This window comes from Episyrphus balteatus, chromosome 3, assembly GCF_945859705.1.
Source record: "Episyrphus balteatus chromosome 3, idEpiBalt1.1, whole genome shotgun sequence".
NCBI lineage: Eukaryota > Metazoa > Arthropoda > Insecta > Diptera > Syrphidae > Episyrphus > Episyrphus balteatus.
In genome coordinates, this window is record NC_079136.1 from 46,937,217 (window position 1) to 46,960,742 (window position 23,526).

Genomic DNA, 23,526 nt, shown 5'->3' on the forward strand with positions numbered 1-23,526 from the left:
AATCTGAATAAATAAAATTAGTAAAATTTCTTACCCCTTAATGCATACGAAGCCAAATTTGGCTTATAAACAAATTTTTTAAACAAATTAATTTAAACAAATTTTTTAAATGTAAACCGTTTTGAAACAACCCAAAGAACCCATGTAAAGCATTTTTTAATTTTTTCGTCCGCTAATATTAATTCATGCAGTAGAGGGTTAAGCTTCAAAATGTAAAACAAATTTTCTGATTGCAAATTCTTCATATAAAATTCTCCTATTCATTTACATACATTTATTCTATAGAAACTGAACTATAAAATTATGACATGATTGAAGAATAAAATGAAAGGAAATGGACAAATAATGAAAAATTAATTGAGATAGTCTCTAATCAAAGTACCTTTATAAAGAGCAACACAAAATGTTTTCATTTTGTGTTTTGTTTGGTTGACATAGTCTTTTTTAAATAATATTTATTCAACCCATTTAAAATGCAATCTTTTGAAAAGAGATAAATTGTAAACCAGGTCATCAAGCAGTAGATACTTGTTTTTTTTTTTTTTTTTTTTGTGAATTTATAAGAAAGCAAAGTATGGTTATGCTTTATATTTGTATAAGTAAGAAGAGAATAATGCAAATGAAAATCAATTTTTAAAAATTAAAAATGTAGATACCAATATTTTTTATCATATTCAATTTTGCACATCCTTTTTGAATTTGTTTTGATTTTTCGTAAATATAAAAAAATGGTAAAAGAAGGGATTGAAATAGTAATATATAATATATTTTTATGTTAGTCTTCATATTATTTAGTTTGCATTAGAAAAAGTTATGTTAAAAATTTATGCAAAAATTGATATCCAAATGTTCACAAATTTCAGTTAAGTTGTTTCTACAGCAGTGAACGCTGATTCTTTAAAAATGGAATTGTTAACGCTATCCAGAAAATGTTTACTAACTTATCAAATATACTTATATTTGGTGCATTATTATAAACATCTTCACAATGTTTTAGATTGTTAAAAAAATATATTTTTATGAAGCTAATTATGTACATTAAAACACATTGCTAAAATTTAAAATCAAAAAGGTGTCTGAATTTTGAAAAATATATTTTAAAAACTGTTGAATTAATCGTTATGATTTTAGACTCAATGATAGACAATTTAGTAACCTCATAGCAAAATGTATTTACTTAGCTATAGAAAAACAACCGTTCTTCAGGGAAAAATTAACAAAAAATAAAAAACAATACACAAAATCCTAGTTTTTAACCTTTTAAGCAAAAACCTAATTTAACAACATTTAATAGCTTTTATTAATTGGCCAAAAGTATAGGTAAGAAAAATAATTAGATACATCCTATCGAAATTCGCTACAAAAATAACGATCTTTTTATGTTGGCCAAGTTAACACTACCACCCTTCAAAATGTAAATACGAGCTTGAAATCGAAAAAAATGTGCCAATAACTATCGTGATTTTGTGGTAGAGAAAAATTTTTCGGATCAGCATATTTGAAACAACGACCTCTTAAACTGAAGTCAGAATAATAATGGTTCAAGTCCATTTGAAATCAATGCATTATACGGAACTTTGAAATGAAAGAAAATCATTCATTTACAGATAAAATAAAAGACTTAATTTTTAAGACCTGACATCATCCGATAGAGAAGTGAATGTGACCCATTTATTAGGTACGTATTCTTGCAATGAATTTCACCAAATGTTTTTTTTTCTTTCAAATGCTTAATTGCTTTAAATTTTGTAATAACACTGGTTAACAAAATTAAACTTTTTTTTGTTGCCGGAACAAAAAAAAATACTTTTCTGAAGGTTTTTGGTGTGCTGAACTCGAATCCGTAGTCAGAAAAAATTAGTCAGCTCCCTTTTTTGAAATATTACCGTTAGAAAATGCAGTACTTCCTGCCTTATTCTTTTATATAAGGTAAATTGTTTGTGCATATTTAGTAACGGTTTTTATAAGAACTATTTTCCACGTTTTTAAATCTGTTTAAATCTTTTCGATAGCCTTTTTACTTCCCGAGATATCCTCAGTTGTTTGCATATTTCATAAATTTTTTAACGTCATCATCTCCTTTATGATATATGAAGCCAAAGCCACTTTCTTCATTTTAAGATATCTCGGACAATAACAAAGATATCGGAAAGATTAAAAAAGTTCTTGAAAGAAGGAAAATAGTTTTTATAGAAACCGTTACTAAATATCTTCTAACAATTTTGCTTATATTAAAGAATAAGGTCCGAAGTAGTCAAAAAAACGTTTTTTTTTGCATTTTCTAACGGTAATATTTCAAAAACGTTAGCTAATCAATTTTTTCTGACTTTGGATTCGAATTCAGCACACCGAAAACCTTCAGAAAAGTATATTTTTGTTTCGGCAACAGAACCCTTGTTAACCAGTGTAATCTATCTTAACTCGATGACTTTCAATAAAATGTAGGGAAAAAATTGCAGCGCCCTTGTTTTCAAAAAAACACCCATAAAAATGAATTAGCAAAACCTAGCACTACCGTACTAAAAATTTTTGTTTATTTGATTTGCTATACAAAATTTGTATTTAATTCGAAGTCAAAAGAAATCTATCACGTCACGTTTATGAACTAATGTCTTAAAAAACTAATTTTGTATCTAAAAAACATGACGTCATAGAATTTTTCTGATTTCGATTCAATACCAACCTGTCAACTCAATAACAAAAGTCATCGCAACTCTTCAATCACAGTCGTCAGTTCAAAAATGCCGCTAATTTAAAATAAAAAGGATAGGTATTTTTGTTACAAGCAATTGCACTTTATCAACTTTAAAAATCCATTAAATTAACTCTTTATCTTTTCATAGAGGTAGGTCATAAAAAATTCAATAAGAAAATTTACACTCCAATATTCATTGAGTAAATATTAGATAAGACAAAGTTTTACACTCTTTTATTGAATCAGATAAAAGATAACCCATTTCATATTACTTTTCAAAGAATAAAAACCTTAACAATATCGGCCCACACAGATTATATAAATATCAACTATCAACACGCGCTTGAATGTCAAATATTGAAAGAATCATTTTCTGTATGGACACTTGACACATTTATTTTCGTAATTCCTAACACTCTTTTTTAAACTATGACGTTTTCAAAAGTAAAAGTGGTTCTTTGTGTTGGACAAATACAACTTAAGTTATTCTCTTATAATATCCTCTAATTGAAGGATTAAAAATATTCTTTATTCCTTCTTTTATTTTAATTGCACAGCAAAAATAAAAGAAATGAAGTATACTCATGCAATCAAAGTGACAAAGTTTGCATCACACTCTTCGTCTTCATTGTCATTGTTCTCATTGAAATGCTATGACAACGTTTTCATAAATATTTAATTGAATATAATCTCCTGTCATTATTTGTTCGTCCATTCTCATTGAACACACAGATACCTCTACAATATGTGTGAATGGTATTTATAAGTGAGAAAAGAGACGCCAGGCGCCTTAATTCTTTTCAATATTTGCCCGGGTTTGCAACGATTGGGAGGGCACGCGAATAAATTGAAATCACCCTGTTTGTTTGAAATGATAAATTTAAATCTTGCATTGACGGAGAACGGTGATAGCGGTGCGACGTAGCATTTTAATGTCACCAAGCCGCAACGGGCATACAAAAATATTGCAAGTCGCATCCAATTCTCGCACCAAAAACTCTCCACAACAACAACAATAAAATTTATAGCTATAATGAATTGTTATCGGATGCCGTTTGATTTATGTAATGAGAAACTAAACCGTTGCGGCTTACCTTCAAAAATGACGCACCATTGCGGCATGTCATCGTGTGGTTGTGATCGTACCTAGTTTGTAACCTAGGAGAGCGGCTTATACCAAGAACGGCATGTAATGGAAGATAAAGTCGACATATTAAGCGAGTAAAGTTATGCGATCATGTTACAACAACATTAAGAGAAGATGCTGGCCGATATCTCTACACCACATTTTTATAGTCGTACACCTGTGACAGTGACAGTCAAGCAAGTCAAAGTCACAAGACAGAGATTGGAACAAGGGAGCACTGAATGTCATCACTTATCGTGTTAATGAAGGCCGCAACTTAAGTTACGACTGTCTACGACAAAGATGTCGACGACGACGGCGACTTCTCTGCGTGGGTGGAAAATAGAGAAATGAATACTTTAGCTGGAGGGAGGTAAGATTAGGTGTGTTCTGCTCACCATCTTGGGTGTTAAATGTCTCAGTGGTTATTTATGGTAAGGCAAGGTGTAATAAACATGGAAAATGTCATTTAATTTTAATTTATTTGACGCTAAGCTCTTGTGTTATCTATCAGCTTTGCGGAACAGCTTCAAGTTTCTTACTTACTTATAACCTCCGTTACGGATATTGATTTTTTTGGTTTGTATCGTTTCTTACTCATTTTGTATTCTATATTGGAAAAGTGTTTTAGCATAATTACTTAGGGTGGTCAAGTTACAGTTTTTTCCATTGAATAATTTACTATCTTCTGGGTTTAAAATTAGTATAAAAATGACCCTTAAGAAAACAAGTTTATGATGCATTTATAAGCAACCATCACGGGTGAGATATTTGCTGTAAAATTTAAATCGATTTTCACAAACCAAAAACTTTGTTTTATTTACTTTACTTTTTGCTGTCATGTTGGTACTCTTACTCTTACTCTTACTCTTACTCTTACTCTTACTCTTACTCTTACTCTTGCTCTTACTCTTACTCTTACTCTTACTCTTACTCTTACTCTTACTCTTACTCTTACTCTTACTCTTACTCTTACTCTTACTCTTACTCTTACTCTTACTCTTACTCTTACTCTTACTCTTACTCTTACTCTTACTCTTACTCTTACTCTTACTCTTACTCTTACTCTTACTCTTACTCTTACTCTTACTCTTACTCTTACTCTTACTCTTACTCTTACTCTTACTCTTACTCTTACTCTTACTCTTACTCTTACTCTTACTCTTACTCTTACTCTTACTCTTACTCTTACTCTTACTCTTACTCTTACTCTTACTCTTACTCTTACTCTTACTCTTACTCTTACTCTTACTCTTACTCTTACTCTTACTCTTACTCTTACTCTTACTCTTACTCTTACTCTTACTCTTACTCTTACTCTTACTCTTACTCTTACTCTTACTCTTACTATTACTCTTACTCTTACTCTTACTCTTACTCTTACTCTTACTCTTACTCTTACTCTTACTCTTACTCTTACTCTTACTCTTACTCTTACTCTTACTCTTACTCTTACTCTTACTCTTACTCTTACTCTTACTCTTACTCTTACTCTTACTCTTACTCTTACTCTTACTCTTACTCTTACTCTTACTCTTACTCTTACTCTTACTCTTACTCCTATAAAAAAATTCAACTATAAAACTGAATCTGATTTTTTTTTAAATCTGGAAACCCTGCCTTACTTGGTATTCCCTTTCTCACTATTAAAAATAATTGACGTATTTGGAGTCCAGTCTGATTACCATTTAACAATGACAATCACAAATGACAGCTTTTTCTTTATATGGGGATTTCCGTCACACCTAAAAAAACACCCTTTGGATACAAAACATGCTGATCAATACGTAAGTTCTTATAATTCAAAAGAAATTTATAAAGAAACAAAGAAGTCAACGATGTATCCTATTAGAACTTTTTTTCAATTAATTCACTGCATGTGATTGATATACAAAAAAAAGCGTGATCGTGCAACCAAATTAATGATGCGCTTCTCAAACTCGAAAATCATTTTTACCTATACCTTCTCCATATGGTAAATTTATCTATTTTGTATTCGTTAAGCTTTTTCAGTGTGCAGTGAAAAGAATAGAACAAAAGTAGATATAATTTATTCATTCCCTTACTCGGCGGGAAATCTTAGTTTTTTTTTATTTTAGGAAAAAAAAATCTCATTTTATGGCCAATTACGGATTTATTTGGATCACAGTTTTATTGTTTGAAATAAAGAAGAAGTGTCATGGAGATTTCACTGATGGGATAGATAACGATTTAGGAAGATTAACAATTAGGTACGAAGTTAAATATATAAGAAGACTTGGTGTGCCTTCCTCTAAAATTTCTTTTACGGCATTTCATGAGCGTGTGTGTGGTTCCTTAATCAATAGAGTTATATTTGGGTGCATAATAATCCGTAAAAGTTTTATTTTTGAAGACAATAGAAAAAATTAAGGAATAGTTTTTAATTAGAATTTTATTTGACATTTTGTGGAAGTATAAAAAAGAAAATCGATTAAGAAAAAAAAACAGACTTTTTATGCATGTTTTATTTTTTAATGAGTTAGAGTTTTAAACAAAGACCTTAAAATTGTAGAAAATGAAAATTTTTAAAGTTAGAATATCAGCATTCAAGTTTTAATATGGTCGTTAAAAAAAAAAAGAAAAAAAAAACAGAAACTTAAAACGATTCCGGTTCAAAATATTTTCAGAATTTAGTTTCTGTATTTTTTTTTTTCTTTAAAACAGTCATAGCACTTTTTATTTCCTCTATTTTTTCCCCCTCAATAACAATGACAGCACCAAAGGACAAACTAAAATAACCTTCCGACAGTTACAAGAAATTTGACCTTGGTATTCATCTTTAATTAAAAATGTAATCTTCAAGACCAAACTCATTTTTCAATAATTTTCATGTGAGTAGATTCTTAGTGAGGCAACAATTAAACATGAAAAGGAAGTGTAAATTATGACCTTGACCTATGATTCTACACCACAGAAAACAAGAAAAAAATGATTTATTGATTAAACATTTTTCTTTTCTTTGTTGGAGAAATTAAGTGGCGACTTCGGATTTTTCATGAATTTTAAGTGCAAGGAATATCGATTTGAAAATTTTGAAAGATTTTAGGTGATGATTTATGTTCAGTGAATTCAAAGTCATACTTTATTTTTGTGTGGAAGTCTTATACAAAAAGTTGGCAACCGAAATATAATTTAGACAGACTCTTTTACAGAATGCAGTAAGCATAAAAGTTACTTTTGTTTTCAATCAGAAACTAACAAAATAAAACGATTTTAAAATTGATATAAAGACTTTACTTTTTTGTTTAAAATTCAATTTTTCATTTATATAAAAATTATATACAAAATTTCGTTAAAACTGACGAAATCGTGTAGGTATCGTAAATAACTTTTTTCGAAAATAAATTTTTTGATCAAAAAATAAATGTTGATTTTTTTTAATCCTTGAGTGTTTCTTTGAACTTATAAATTAAATTTTCTTTTCGAAAACTGTTTGACTTTATGGTTCTCAATTTTATGAGCTAGGTTTATGTTATGTAAAGTATTCAATAAATAGTCGCTAAATTCTGACTAAATGGAGGGTGCTGATTCCGAAAAAAAACATTACTTTTTCTATAACAGCTGTAGTTTTTTAAATCATTCACACATAAAAATTGATACAAATTCATTACATTTTAAAAAAATGTTTAAAGTTTTATTTTACTTACTTAACCGAAATACATTACATTTGAATAAGAACAATATTGTGGTTTAAAATTCTAAGTGTATAATACACATTTCCAAAATAAAAAATAAAATGCACGAGTGGGTCGTTCTTGTTGTTCAAAGTTTGTCGATTATAAAATATATGTCTCTTAGTAAATTTAAAGAAATTAAGTTATTAAAATGCAGACATTTTTTCCGAAAACCCAATATTTTGCTACTTTGTATTTTTGAGAAAAAAAACTAAAAACACAATTTCAAAAATACAAGTCCAATTTTTAATTATTTTAGATCTGATTTCGAGAAAATTGTAATAAGTACTTTGAAAATTTTGTATGACATGTATACAAGTTCTTATTATATTGAAAATAAAAAAAAAAACACTTTCAAAACTCATTAAAAATCATTTGTACCAAATTTGAAAAAAAAATAATTGCCCATCCGTTTTGGCAGTGTAAATGTGTACAGTTGTACCTATCATATTGACCACTAATACAAAAATGTTCAACCCATTCAATCCTCTCGAAGTGTTTCAAAAACAAATATTTTTTTTTGTTGTTTTGAAAAACATTGAAGAATCATCAAAACTTCAATTAGACCCTGCTAAAATATGAGCCCTAAAAAATCAAATGCACAAATAGGTTGGAGTTGCTAAAATTTCAAAAACTTAACTTAAGAATAATTTTTCTTGCAAAAAATAAAAATCGAAAAAATGTACCTTATTTTTATTCCATCATCTTTAAATCCATATCTTTTATATGACAACCTAATAACTTAAATAATAATAATTTTTATATCATCTGAAAGCTTTTTATTTCACCTTTTATCATGTTTCTACCATGCCTACAAAAAAGTAAGAATTTTTTTAAAGCCAACCATCTCGAAAACACGTGTTTTGAGGTATTTTCACGTTTTTAAATTAAAGATTTTGTAACTTGTAGATCACGTACCGTTATGTGTGATATAACAAATGAAAGATAATATTATCAGCAAGCGTATTAAACTTAAATATTAAACTTGTCATGTGCCCTAGATCAAAAGATATAACGTGTTTAGAAAAAGAACATCTCATTATCTCAGAATTTTGAATATGAAATTAATTGAAATTCTGTACAATTATAATTTATTTAATTACCTATTTACAGTACAAATTTCATTAATCTATCTATTAAAACAAAAAAGTTATAACAAGTTGAATGTTCGTGTCGCGTTTTCGTTTCGTCTTGTTTCAAATCACTACGATACTAAAGAAGTTTTCACTTCAAAAACTGTTTTTTTTTTTAAATGTTATCTCTAGATGTAGAAGTAACAATATTTTATCTTAATTTGTCCCAAAATTAATTCTATTAGATAAATACCGTAGTAGGGGAGAGGGGGGCCAAATGTAACACATTTTACTAAAACCGATGGTACTCCTACAAATTTAAAAATAAGTCAACCCAACCTTTTTTAAATAAAAGAACCACATTTTAGCTGCAAGATCCAGCACAAATTTTTTTCAAAACCTAACGGTAATGTTGAAAAATAAATCTTCCAAAAAAAAAATAAGTCGAAAAAAATCGTTACGTTGAACGTTAAAGTAAATCTTCCTTCCCTGAAAGTTGAATAAATATTCTCCAAACAGAGAAAGGTTTGAACTCTGGTACTTATTCAAAAAATTAGTTTACATTAGTTGATAACAAACAGCAATTGTTGTAATGCAAAATAAATAAAAATAAAATAAACGAAAAATCACAATTCACGTGTTAAAAGTAAAAAAAGTCGAATGAATACATAATAAGAGGAGTATTTTATCTGAGTCACACTTTAGCAATCATAAATACCTAAGTGAACAAATCTATAGGTATGTTTTTGCATGTTACAACTTGCCCCGGAAAAATGTTACAACTAGCCCCAGCATGAAATTTTTCACACAAAATCAATTCGAACAAAAAGCGAAACTGATATAGACATAACATTTACACGCAATTAGAGCCAAAACACAAATGCATATAACAAAAAAACACTTAGCACTCTATCTTTTTCGGGTTAAGAGGTAGACCAAAAATAAAATTTAAAAAAAAAGTTACAAACATGCTTTTTTTGGACACCACTAGTATAACTTCTCACCCTGTCATCTTATCTTCAACTGAAGTAAATGTGCCGGTAGATATGGAAAAATTGAGTATTTTTCTCCTTTACGCGTTTCTTAATATTGAAAGGAACATCGTTTTTTTTAGCCGTTAATTCTTACCCCTGTTACTTTTAGCCCCACTCTCCCCTATACAAAAAAAATAATTATATTTTTTTATGGCAACCAGTTACTGTGAGATACTCTGATCCAAAAAATTATAGTGTGTTTTAAAAAATAAATTCCACATTATACAGGCATATACAAAGTCGATGATAATCTCATTTCCCACCAATTAAGTAAAAAAAAAAAAATAATTCTATTTGCCTTGATTTTAAATCAATTAAGTTTTTTTTTTTTCAAATCACCAGTATGTCGTTATTTTTCCCATTGGAAATCTTATAACGATTGAATTATTCAGATTTTTCCAATCCTTTAAATATAAAGGTACCCACATTTATCCCAAGTATATAAAAAAAACATCATTATCATTTTTTTATTATCCAATTCACAATAGAAATTAATTGGATATATCCTTGTGATGGCTTCTAAATTGATTTCATCTTCTATCAACTAAACGACGACAAAGAACGGCTAACGCATCTTATTTCCAAAATGATACTTATACGAGTATAGATTCGTTGAATAATTTTATATCTTATCAGCTAAACACTTATGACTTAAAAGTCCCATTTAATTTGAGTTTTCTCTTTTTTTTTCGTCTCTGGGATAATTTTCCACGAACCTTGGGTTTTTCATCTTCCAGGAATAGATTCATCGAAACACTAGACATACTCGTAACTCACTCAAACCATCCTGATATAGAAATGTTCAATGCTTAAAAGGTCTTAAATGAAGATAAAAATATAAATTATACAAGAAAACAGAAAAAAAAACCGATAGACAGCTCTATGAATAAATTTCCACACTCACTGACCACAATCTGATCCCAAATGTTGATGAGACAAGCAAAAGGAATTGTCGATGACTGGTTGTATGTTTTTTGGAATGAAGCCAAGAACTCTATTGAATTAAATTCTAAAATTCTTACTCCTTTTTTTTCACTTTTTTTTTTTAACTAAATAAAAGGAGTGTCAATTTGCTTTTGGTCGCAAATGATGTAAGTTTTTTTTTTGTTTTGTTTTTGTTCGTTAAATTTTAAATAAAGTTCCAAGTACATGACAGTAGTTACATAAAGGAGAACGACCATTAAAGTAGTATACAGTGGGACAGTTTTTTTTTAACTTTTGTGTAAATTAAAAACTTACTGGTTTAATTTTTAGAATTTCTATGTCTTCTTAGGGCCATTTGCTGAAACGAAACATAAATAATTTAAGTTGAACATAAGCTCTTTTTCTCTACTTTTTCCTCTGCGTAAACTGTCACATAAGAATTTATGTAGAACATAAATGCTTAAGTTTCGATTCAGCAAACGGCTCTTAAAATTTTATGAATGATATCGACAAAAAAGTTATATCTTAAGTTTTTCTATTTTATCCACGAAAATGTAAATGAATCATTTAATTTTTGCTATACTTTTCAGTTATTCCGCCCCACTGTTTTCGAAAGAAAACTGCATGGTTTTAAGCTTATAAGTCCCATTTTCGCTTGCAAATCAGAATACGCAGTCACGGAAGCGGAAAATTGAAACTCAAAATCAAGTTAAAGTTTTCATCTCGTGTTTTTCTTTTCTGTTATTTTTTTGTTGTTGTATTCTTCTTCGTTGTCGTTAGAAATTCAATTTTAACTCTCGAAACTTGCTGAATATTTTGTGGTTAGATAAAACCAAGACGTGTGGCATTTATGGTGATGGTGGTGGGTATTGGATATTTAAGTGACATCACAGTGTCATCGTAGTCTCCTTTCTAGCTAGAAGTTTTTCTTTTTTTTTTTTTGATTAATTTAAGAGTAATTAATTGTTGTAGTTTTGACGTTCGAGGACGACAAACAACACAGGGTGACACATCTGGCGGACTTTTCTACGACGGCATCGTGTCGTCTTCTTAAAATGACAAACTATTTATACAAGAAAAAAATATAGAACATCATCTGAAGAAAAGGAAAACAAGGATTATGTGCTGTTTTATTTTAAAATTATGAAGATGAATATTTTCTGAAGGCAGTTGGTTATTGGAAGCATTTGGTACAAAAGAGAATAATCTACATGTTTGTTGGGGTCTTTTGTTTTGAGTGAGTGACAGAATGATGTAAGAAACACCCTTTTTTTTCTTCTGGGAAGCAAATGACACAGATGTGCATTCACATATAACCAATGCAGGTCAAGTTGCAATTGATGTTGTGTATTTAATTTTTTTTTTCAGTTCATAGAATATAAAATAATAAAAGCAAACTGACCAAAAAAAAAAAAAAACTTCTAATGTCCCGATAATTACAATACCTAATATTTTTTTGAAATTTTGAATTTTCGTTGAAAATAATGAAGGATATCTGGTCTTAGCAAAGTAATCTAAAATATTAGATTAAAAAAATTGTAGGTGGAACAATGGGCGGTAAAGGTTGTAAATTGGTTATGCGTCCAAGAAATAAAATGCTAAACTACAGAAGCAAATCCTGTTTTTTTGTTCAGTTTTTAAGACAAAATCTTACAAAATGCTCAACTGCGGGATAGGTATATGCAAAAACGGAATTAGTATCATTCTTTAAGAAAAATATCTTCGTAATGTTGTAATTGTTTCAAAATTCAGGTGCATGTTCCCAAAATTAGATTTGAGAAGGTGAAAAAAAATGTTGTTGCTAGGCTTCCAAATTTACCTTAAGAACATCCCGAATTATATTTAACATTTTTGAGTGACAAAAGTCGTCCAACAATTAAAATATCATTTTTGATATGATTACACACTGGTCAACAATTTTCAACTTTTTAAAATTTTCCAGAAAGATTTATATCAAATTTTATAGATTTGGATTCAGTAAGTTCGAAAATAATATTTGTTTCTTTCTAGCAGCTCTAGTTTTTTAAAATATTTAATTTTTCATATTTGGGGATATTCATACTAATTTTTAAGTTTTTCTTATTTTAAGTGTTTATTAAATTTTTTCAGAAAAATTTTTATTAAACTCAATGTATTTGGGGTCAGTTAACCTAAAAATCATATTCATTTTTTTCTAGGAGCTCTATTTTTTTGAAATGTTTTAGTTTTTCACATTTTGGGGGTTATTTCGTACTTATTTTAAAGTTATGCTTATTTTAACTGTTTGTTAATATTTTCCTTAAATTTTCTTATCGAACCTAATGCATTTGGGTTCACTAAGCCTAAAAATCACACTGGTTGCTTTCAAGGAGCTCTATTTTTTTAGATAATTTAATTTTTCACATTTTTGGGGTAATTTCATACTATTTTTGTATATTTTATTATTACAAGCGTTTTTAAAGTTTTGTTGGAAAAAATTGTTTCGAATGTAGTTCGTCTCAGTATGTAAAATAAGAATACAAAAAAAAATTTAGTCCATTGTCGATAATTTTTGAAACCAAAAAAAATTTCAAAAAATTCAACAAACCGAGTTTTTGGTTTTTTATTTTTATCGTTTTCAAAAAATTGTGTTTTTCTACGAAATTTGGTGAAAACTTACCGTATTATGTCCCGAATACACAGTAATTTATTTGATTTAAAATATTAACTTTTTAACCTTTTTTTAGACTTAATACCAAAAAAACACCCTAATTTTCAATCGAAAATTCACGTGTCAAAATATCAGCTTTTTTCAAAAAATCTGTGGGCATTTTGTTCGTTAAAATCTCTACTTTCCAATAGTGTAAACAAAAATTTACATTAGTATACCATAGGACATTTTCTCGGAAAATGCAAAAAGCTTGAATTCGAAAATTTTTGTATCATTATTTAAAATTTTCGACTATTAATTAAAATTTACACTTTACTTACTCAAAAACCGTAAGATTTTATGTTACATTGATTAATGTTACGGTTTTTGAGTAATTAAAGTGTAAATTTTAATAAATAGTCCAAAATTTTAAATAATACAGCAAAATGGCGAATGAAATAAAAAATATTTTGATTAATTATTTATTCCTTATTATTAGGCAATGTTTTAGTGAAAGAAATGTAAAAAACAAAAATCAATTATGAGCGGAAAAAGCAAAATACTGTTGCAAAGTCGGAATTTATCGAAATTTCACAAAAACTGCATTAAATCGAAAACCGTAAAGATTTGGGATGAATAAGTTACCAAATTCTGAGAGCTCTAAAGTTGGCCTATCAGCATACTTCGTTTGATCCATTACTTTTGGGACACCCTGTATATGCAGTAAAATCTTATAACCCATCAAATTTTCTAAGTAATTGATACATTTTACTTCGAAAAAAAAAACACAAAGCGCCTTTAAACCAGTACAAATTAAGAGTTTTTTTTATTTAATATTTTTCAATTATTTGGAATGAGAAACATAAATTGATAATAAAGTATCAAAAAAAATTCAAAAATGTGATATTTAAATATCATCCTTACCTATAATAAAAATACTGTTTTGATACTTTAATTATCATAAAACACATTTTTCCAGCATTTTTTTTGCTGATATTTAACCGTTTCGAACCCAAGCTATGAAAATAAATATTAAAAAATGTTTTTTCTGTATTATCGGGTCAAAAACATCACAACTAAGAAATATGAATAGCAAAAAGTTATTTTCCAAAATAATAAATAGCAAAACTAATGGTATGATATTTGACTTACTTTTTGTAATAATCCAGGAACTAGGCATTATTATCTTTCAATTAAGCCATCGTAACCTAAAAAATTGTTTAATTTAATATTTCTTACGAATTTAAAAAAAAATGTTACATGAGAGTAACGCTGGGTCCGAAAGGGTTAAAAAATGTTAATTTTATATTTCAAAAATGTTAAATTGATATTTGTTTTGTGTTTTTTTTTTTGTTTTGTGTAGTTATAAAAACAGACCAAGAATAATCGAAGAAAAATAAATTTTGTTTCGACTTTCAACACGATATTTCACGATTGCGTAGTTTTACCAACAATAAGACTTCCCCCCAGAAGTGCTCTTAAAAATACTAACCCTTTGCCGAAATTTATCGTATATTTATGGTGTTGGTGGTTGATTTGCTAGGTTCGCCTCTAGATTGTCGGACTCATCCATTGATTTGCCGGGACCATACACAGGTGCAATCGCTTTGACCATTTCTAATAAAACTGGTAGCCGAAAAAAAAAAAAACAATATAAACCAAACGAATATAAATCAGAGGACATCAAAACCAGGATCCATAAGGCGCTAATAAATAAATAAAATAAATAAATAAGTAATAAAATACAGCTTAATAAGGGTACAAGATTTGTGATTTATTAATAAGATTTAAAAATATAAATAAAAAGTATAGACATTTAACTAATGTTTCGAAAATTCTTCAGTAATATCTTAGACATCGCACAGTGGACCGATCCATACATGCTAGACGTAAAAAATTCTTTCTCTTGGTTAAATGATTTTATTTCACAATACAAGCATTTTTTACTATGGGAGGTGGGGGTCTATCTCCCCCCGATTAGGCGGGAGGGGCAATTTTCTGAAATATGACAAAAAATTACAAAAAAAAAAATTATTAAAAAACAACGGCAACACCTACAGTTATGAATGATACTTTTTTTAAAAGACAAAATTCTACACAAAATTTTAATTTTTAAATCAAGTTATTTCAATCAATGGTTTTCGAGATAATCGATTTCAAAGTCAAAATTTGTGAAAAAAAAGTTTGAAAAAACACACTGAATACAATTTTTATGACGACTGTGACATTAAATATGAAATTAATAGATGAAATAAGCTGCCTTAATTAATTTCTAATCAAATACTGAAAACCATATGCTTCTATGCCTTCTAGTTTTTAGAAAATTAAAAATAAAAAAATTACCTTTTCATCATATGTATTTTCATTTTCTCGGCTATTTTCGCGTTTAGAATGAGGTGTACAATCATCAAAACTTTTGTTTGGCCTTCCACTCTTAAAGTGCCCCTCAGTTTTTTCTAAACTATTATTCTGATTGTCCAATGCTAATATAAAATTGGAACCATCTAGCCAGTCTTTGTATTTCAGGCGAAATCTATCATTTCTCGAACCAGCTGCCTTCCACTTTTTGTCAAAACTTGCAGACAAAAGCTTAATTTTATTTTTAATCTGCTTGCAGATCTCGATATTTTCTTCTGAAAGACTAAATTTATCCAGAACATGTTCGAAAATTTTAACATTCCTGTTCTTCTTTTGATTCGAACGCCAAACGCCATAAAATTCCATACGTGAAATTCCAAATTCTAGTAGGATTCAAACCAAAAAAAAAAGGCCTTGCAAATTAGTGCGAAAGAAAAAAAAACATATATTCTTTAACTAGACATGACATACTTTTCAAAAACATATAATTTATCACGACACTTTGACATACTCATATTTAGATTTTCTAAAATAAAATAACATTTTTAACAATTTTTACCACAAAATAAGTGTTTCACTGAAAGCTCATTTCCAAGACAATTAAACGGGACACAAGATATCAAACATGGAAAAATATAAGAGAACAAACCGACTAATACTCCTGCCATTTTTTAAAATTTAATTCTTTTTGGATTCAAAATTATAAAAAAAATTGTATTTACTTTGAATTGCAAAAATTTTATTCAAGAAATATTATAAATTGAAAGTTTGACTTTGAAGTGACAGAACTTTTTATTTAACCAACCAAATGTCAAGTGGATTGAAGTTCTAAGATCAGCTGGGTATTGTTATTGTTTACATCCGCATGAACAACAGTGAGTCGCAGTTGACTTTTTTACGTCTGGCATGTATGGATCGGTCCACTGTGCATCGTGACGATATAAATCTCAGCCTTTGGCCCAAAGTAAATCACAACTATTACTTTATTTACGTTGTCAACTATTTCCGAATTAACTTAAAACTTGCACTCAAAAATTCCTTTAAACCGTTTAAATTACTTCCTTATTCCATTTGATCATTTGAGGCAGAAAGTATAAAACTTTCTCTCTAATATATATTGAAATTTTACTTTCCGTCTTAAAAAACTCACTTGTTTTTACGATTACATTATTTTCTTTAAAGAAAACCTTCATGCATCGCAAATTAAAAATATCCTTTCAAACTAGCTACAATATGTATGAACTTCTGGCCTTGGTTAAAGTATCCAAACAATATCCTCTAGAAAATTCTTAAAGTTTGTAAAAAAAAAGAAAAACTAGATCAAATTCACACAAAAACCATCATATGCAACTTAACCTTAACCAAAACACACAAACGAGCCACAGAAACCAAAAAAAAATAAAAAAAATAACTCTTGCATTAATTATAATTAACACACAAACAAACAAGGAATTTGTTTAGCAGAAAATCGTTGTAGTAGTTTGGTTTTTGTTTTATAATTTATTTTCTATAGGATGTGGTGGTGGTGAAAGATCCACATATTTATACGCACAAATCCCAGATGCACTTCATAGCTGGATGCTGAGGCTAAATCCTCTCGACAAAAAAAAAAACAACAATCTCAAGCTTCAAATGTTTATTTTTGTAACAGGGATTTGCAAAATTCTATCTGAACGAACAAGAACGAGCACTGTGTTCTGAAAGCACTACCTACACTCTGCATCATTTGATTGCAGATGATAAAGGCTATTAAGGAAGAAATGCATTTTTTTTTGTTGGAAGGAAGAATTTTAATGGTTACTTTTTTAAGTTAGGGTATAAATAAACACCAAAAAGTTTCGGAAATATTCTTGGAATAAATCACTTTCTACTGGCTTACTTTTTAAAAAATGACATCAATCAACTGACCCAGGGTGTAATTTAATGGAAAGTGTTCTGTTTTTATACAAGTATCTCGCTACTTTAATGCTTGGATACACCTGAAAGGCAATGAATCTCTGCGTACTGCTGGGTTGTGGGGATGTAAAATCGTAGTGGAAAAAGGGAAAGCGTAAAAACCAAGAACCATCGGTTAACGCGTGCCAAAATGATTGAAAAAAGTACGAAAAAACACACAAACTGACTGACTGCATCTTCAGGGAGAATTTGTTCTGAAAATAGATGAACGCCAAGAACTCATGACCCATTCGTTCCAAATGGCAGATTCAATTGATTTCAAAACCTTCTTCCACCACCGTCTCCATTTCCCTGATTCTACTCCTACTATATAGCACATATCTTTTTCTTGGAAGCTGAAATGGTTGTGAAACGAGTGCAAAATGGCACCTTATTTGACGTAAATTTGCGCCTCGAAGTACCTCGTTTAGAGAGAGGAGAAAATCCCAGCCTTGGGTGATAATATAAGATCCCTTTTGACGTTTTTATTCTTTCGTACATATATTCAGGGTTTATATACGAATACTCGAAAGTGTGAAGTTATTTGCAGAAAGTAAAAAAAAAAACTATTTTTTTTTGTCTTCAATTCTTTTTCATGACATGGCATGACGTTGTAGAAGAAGAAAAAAAAAAATAAAGAAAACAAAAAGCCTTGACATTGATGAATGTTTTTTTTACTATTCGTAGTTAAGCAAGAGCAATCATTTCCAGACGAAGGATTAGATATGTCAGCAAATGAGTATGAGTGAGAGTGAAAAGACAAAGGCAAATTATTTCAAGGGCAGCCATCAGTGCACTGAGGCTAAAATTCTTAAAGGGGTTTAAAAGGCTTAGTGTATGTGGTTTATAAATAGATTGCAAACAACAAATAAATAATATGTAGATAAAGATTAAGAAGCTATAAGGTGCCCATTAGGGTGCTTCTTATATGGTCGAAAAAATCTTTTTTTCGATTTTTTAATGAGACTCCCCTGTATTATGTTCTACCATATAAGCATAGTATATTGTATTTTTTTCCGATTTTAATATTAAAATTTAGGGGTTGCTACCATTCACTAAAGATTTAAGTAAAAAAAAAAAGATCAATTTCAACAAAATTTTTTTGTTTCAATACAAAGTACGCTTAAGACCCGATTTTTCAATCTTCTAATAAACAGTCAGTTAACTGTCTGTCGAATAAAGATATTAGACTCATAAAAAATCAGATAAAATCATTGAATTTTTCAATTAAGAAAGATCACTCAGTTAGCTATTCTACAGAATAACACAAAAAAATGTCAAATTAAAAAATATTCAAAATTAAACTTCATTTTTATTCCGCTGTATTTTTATCAAAATTTCTTTCAAAACAGTTAAAGATTTAATATAAAGTACTTAATTCTGATTACAAATTTAAAAATTTTCTGAGAAAAAAAAAACAACATTTGGTGTATTTTTCAAAACTTTGAATTGTGGTAGCGACCCCTAGAATGTGTTTAAACTGGACCAAATTTTACCCAATTTATATTTAAGGCAAGAAGAACAAAATGAGGGGTGTCCCATTAAAATTTCGAAAATTGATTTTTAAGAAGCACCCTAATGCCCATCTTACTTTTATTTTTGTGGTTTTGCTAAATGTTTTTGAAAACAAATATTTTAAATTATCAAACCTTTTGATTCTATATCACATTTTCAAGACGGTCTTAAGTTGTGCAATGATTTTGTTTCTTGTTTCCAAATTTCTGAAAAAAGTTCTAAATTTTATTTTACGTAAAAATAAAGCAAATGGGCACCCTAATCATTAAGCATGTTACAAACTCAAGTGCTCGTCTTGTCTTGTCTTTAAAAAAATTGTTTCATGTGTTTTCATTATGTGGTTCGTCATTATTCCATCAAGATTTTGGTTGAAATGTAATTTGACATGTTTTGTATGTGTACAAGCATTTTCTATAAGACGTCACTCAAAAGATGCATTTTGATTCCATTTGTAGACAAAAAAAAAAACATATAAAAATGTATACACAAATAGTCTCAAGTAGTTTTTTGTGTTTTTTTTTTTTTTTTAATTTTTTCATTTTGAAAAGGGTTTCGTAGTTTTAACATGATGATATGGTGGATCCATCAACACAACATGGAACATGTCAAGATTTTTGTCCTTGTTGATGAAAAGCAACAAACCCACGTGATTATTTTTTTTATTTGAAAGGTTAAAAGAAAAACATTAAAGATTTTTACCGCAATAAAACAAGACTAGACAAAAATGTGAATTCGATATTCGTGGTGGATTTTTAAGATTGTCTTGTCGTTTTTATTAATTCTTGGCTAAGGCGCCTTCCAAAAAAAAAAAAAATTGAAAGAAACAGAATTCATATTTTGTTAACGTTTGGAGAGAATTTTAAAGCATTTGATATTCAAGGCTCTTTAATTGTGATATAATAATAATTGGGACCAAAAATAAAGAAAGGTACCTGTAATATACATACCTACCAACTTTATGGAGGTAAAATTTTCTCAAAAACGGTTTTTGATTAAGATTTGTGTTATTTTTTATTCAATTATGGAAATTAATTAGAACTTAGAACTCGAATTTACAAAAACTTCATTTTTGTATGAAGAATCAAATTTTCGAAAACGAAAAATTTAATTTTTTGGATTTTTAGTTTTAGACATTCATTAAAAATTACTAAAAATTTCATACCAACTTTTAAAATAAAATTATTTAAATAAAAAGGCATACAAAATAAGTTTTTTTTTTCAAACGGCTCTTACGATTTTGATTTTTTTTTACCTAAAAATGCATCTTAATAAAAGGAATCAAATTGTATTCTTCTTTGAAGCTCCAATTAATGTAAGAAGCTGTTTTTTGTCCTTTGAAGAACAAATCTTACGTTTTATAAGTTTTATAAGTTTTTGAATTGAAAACTTCTTTAGTATCGTAGTGATTTGAAACAAGATGAAACGAAAACGCGACACGACTTCAACTTGTTATAACTTTTTTGTTTTAATAGATTTCAATTAATTTCATATTCAAAATTCGGAAATAACGGTAAAAAGATGTTCTTTTCCAACACACGTTATATCTTTTGATATTGTGCACATACAAATATAGCTTTTGGTGTGTGTTATTTGGTCTCCTTGAGGAAACAATGGATGGGTATTGTGTTTAAAAATTTCATAGACAAACCTGCACCAGAGTGTCGAATAATTAGGCTAAGATGGATTGATTATCTTCAATAAAGGTAACGGCCCTAAGCAAAACTCGGTATTTTTGAGTGAATTTTTGATCAAAAACTTTCAAAACCAGATCCAAACGTCCCCCAGTCACTCGATTTGGATACTATTTAGCATCTGTGAGACCATTTGGTGAGAAAAGTAAGGAAGCATTCAAAGGATTAGCTGAAACGAGTCTTATAGGAAGAGTGGATAAGATTCGGCCCAAATGTTGCAAAAAATCTAGTAAAATCAATGCCTTCAAGTGAGTTTGACCTTGTCAAGTCTAGGGGGTAGCCTAAAATATATTAATTCCCAAAAAAATTTTGATATTTATACTTTTAACATCGATTTTCATAGTTTTTTCTTCTCTGTATACTTACTTTTGTAATGCGAAATTTTGTACTGTGTTTAATTTTTTGTCACTTTTTCATTTAGTATTGATTATTTGAAAAATTTTTTTTTGTAAATATGTAGGCAATGATTAATGAAATAAAACCATATTTAAATTTTTTTCGAAAATGTGTTATATTCTTTTTTTTGAGGTCTTGGTTAAACAAAGTGAGGGGTGTATACTTACTTTTGTGACTGAGTGTATATATTGAGCTAAGACAAGAAGCTTTCAGATTATCTAGGTTGTCATATAAAAAACATGGATTTGAAGGTGATAGAATAAAAATAGGTAGATTTTTTTCTATTTTTTTTTTTTTTGCAAGAAAAATGATTTTTTAAGGTTTCACTTCTACCACGTGTGAATTGCACACATGATTTTTTTTTTTCTCAAACAAAGTTTAATTAAAAAATACACACCACATTCAGTGAGAAATAGACCACCTAACAACAAGCGAATTTCAGCATGGTTTTTTGCAAAGATGAATGCCTTCTTTAATTAACCGGAAATTCACTTAATTTAAGATGACAATATTCTTATTTATATGATAATAAGAAGATTTTCAGCAGATGAAAATCTTATTTTTATGAAAGTTAAAAGATTTCCGCTAGTGGATTTCCGCTTAATTTAAGGCGGATGTAACCTTTGAAAAAAAAACATACAAAATTCCGCTTGTTTTTATGTGTTATTTTTTTTTCTACGTGCATATTGTTGCTTTTACGGTACAGTAAAAATTTGACAATTTTCAAGAAAGTTTTTAAGGTTTGTAGAAACAATAGATTGTTAGTGAAAATTGACAACTACACATTTTTACAACTTAAAAACTAATCAAAATAGAAACCCGGTTGCACAGGCAGATAGAGTTTTTTTTTTTTTAATTTTTTTTTTGTGTTTTTTTTTTAAATCTTTTCGAAAATGTAATTTTTCGGCATATACCACTTTGCGTAAAAACGACGATATCTGCCCACAAAAGTACACATACATTTTTTATAGAAATCAAAGCAGTCATTTAAAATATAAAATAAATAATACACACAATCTAAAAAGTTTTTATGACTTGTAGTCCGAAATGCGTTTCGCCCAGGTACAACAGTTGGGGTCATCAGTTAGATAATTCAATTTTTTAAATTGAATTTTAATCATTTATTCTACTAAACATAAACAAAAATTATGAATTTATTTTCATTATTTAAGTTATCTGTTTTCTTTCTTCATATACTCACAATTCTTATTTCACTGCAAGAAATATGCATAAGAATTTCCACTAAGCCATCTCATAAAAATACTTCGATAGTTTGTTTAAATAATTATGTTTACACTATCTGCATTTTCAATTCCTCTTAACGTTTAACCCCTTTCAAACTTATTCGATAAAAAAAAACATAGGTTAGTGGAAAATGATTCTATCATCTTCAATACAATCTCTCTCTAAATGGAACTATATTGTGACACTTTTTCTCGTTCTATCCATAAACATTTATATTAAGTCGTATAAACATAAATGATTTTTATTCAAATGTTCCTTTCAAACATAAACTGTCTGAAGCAAAAGCACGTAAGGAAAAATAATTGGTATCAAGTATTTATGAATCCAAAACCAAACGACATATGGTAGGAAAATGATGCTACTTCGGCGCCGACTAATGTAAACATTAAGATATAATTTTGTTTTATGTAGAAGTATGTATCTTTTGTATATAAAATATTGGACACATCCAAGATTATAGATTGCATTAAAAAAAAAAAAAGAAAAAGGGTTCCCGGAAAATTAAATATTATAATTGGTTTCTGACATGTCAACGAGATGTTATCAACATTTAAAAAAAGACACGAAAAAACCAATTTTAATGCTGGATTTTTCTTGTTTAATAGATATTTGTTTAGCTACACAAGCATAAGCTTGTGGTATACAATTTGATAACCTAAATATTTAGGGAGTGTTTCCTCATCTCTGGAAATTGTTTATGAAAAATTGATTAACATTTTTTTTTGAAAATGAAAGTGAAAATTCTCATTCTGATTTTTATAGAGATAAACAATTTACAAGTCAGACTGTCACCTTAATCCATGATAGCTGTCAAAAATTCTAGCTGTCAACGAAAAAATCATTCTAAACAAAGACAAAATTTGAACCAAAAATAATTCTAAACAAATCCTTTCTCTGGTTTTCTTGATAACTTCTGACATTATTTTACAAAAATCTGTTTTCTTTCATTTTTATTATACAAATGCATAAATGAAGTTTAGTAAATGTCACTTTGACAGATTAATATTTTACTCGCGATAATCCCTTTTTTGGTTTTTTTTATATTTTCATCTGTCATTTATACAAAATGTCAAAAAAGTGATACACTCTTCTTTCCTGCGATTAATTCTAAATGAAAAATTATGACAAATCAATTTCATATAAAACCAAAAAATTAAAAAAAAAAAAAAAAGAATTAAAATATTTTTTTTATTTTTTTTGAAAAAACCAGTGATGTTATTTTGAGTTAATG

General features: G+C 28.5%; 1 protein-coding gene across 2 annotated transcripts in view; it reads left to right on the forward strand.

Moving 5' to 3' along the window:
- The window catches only part of LOC129915293 (disintegrin and metalloproteinase domain-containing protein 12), a 124,544-nt gene that overhangs the window by 80,595 nt on the left and 20,423 nt on the right, over window positions 1–23,526 (forward strand). The window lies entirely within an intron of this gene.